A 1,212-nucleotide genomic window follows, 5' to 3' on the forward strand; every position below is an offset into this window, starting at 1 on the left:
TGTGGATTTCACGTCAAAGCCTGTCTGATGATGCTTGTCGGAGGGGGGGGAGGGGGGGGGAAACTTTTATTTCTACCGTTCTGTGAGTTGATTGGTACAAAGTCAGTCGTCGTTGTGTCCTCGTCTTTCTTTGGGTACACCCACACCAGCGTCGGGGCCGACGGTCAGACTGGGCCATTTTCCGATTCAAAAGAATGAACGCCGGCAGAACTGTAACGACGGGTAAGGAAGAACAGCAACCTGCCCACTCCAACACCGGACATCCCAGACCAGACTGTTTAGGAATGAGCTTGTCTATTCCACGCCATCCGTCAGGCGAAAGGAGGATAATTTTCATAGATCTTGCCTCGATAAATTCTTTCTCCTTACCTGCCACGGTCTGTTGGTTTTTGTTTTTAGAGAGTTTTACGGCACTTACCGCTTCGAAAGCAGACGACAGAACATTAGAGCATGAAAAGAGGTGAAAAGAGACAATTTTCCTTGGCTGTCAAGTTTCGAGCCCGGGATCTATTGAATGAGAGTCGAACAACGTAGCCCCCTAGACCATGAGAGCTCCCACCCCCCCACCTTTCCTAAGCACAACAAGAACGACAACTCTCTCCTCCTGCTACACGCCGTGTTCTACTGTTACACTGAGGTTGTCTGACCGTCGGGTACCTGTGGCAGTAGTGGGTGGTTGGCGGGTGCTCTGGTGTGGTTTGCTTCTTCTTTCCTATCAAACATCTATCGTCCTTATCTCCCCTTTTTCTTCTTTCCTATCAAACATCTATCGTCCTTATCTCCCCTTCTTCTTTTTTATGTTTGTTACTCTCTTGTAACACCTCTAATCTTCTGGCGCTCATATGACCTTCTGCAGTTGCGAGCACCGTAAAACCTCTACTAAAACTTTTTTTTTAAACTGTGGGCACCCGTTCAGATCCTCATCCGGACAGAACTGTTTGTAATCACTACACAATCTTCATATTAGCAGGGTGAGAATGGGTACTCGACCCACCAGATTTTGCTGAAACGTCACTGGCTCTGGAATGGCGTAACTAGTGCTTTCTTTGGGCTTCCGTAACCCTGGTCCTCTCAAGGGATGAGGCGCCCTCGCTGGTGTTGCATTGCTAGGTGGGACGCTCTTGCACCACTTGAGTTTCCCGTGGCCTTTGGTTGAACCCAAAGCTCTTCAATGAGAGTGCCAGTGTCTGTGTGTGTGTATATATATATATA

Source organism: Aplysia californica, unplaced genomic scaffold (genome assembly GCF_000002075.1).
Source record: "Aplysia californica isolate F4 #8 unplaced genomic scaffold, AplCal3.0 scaffold00471, whole genome shotgun sequence".
NCBI lineage: Eukaryota > Metazoa > Mollusca > Gastropoda > Aplysiida > Aplysiidae > Aplysia > Aplysia californica.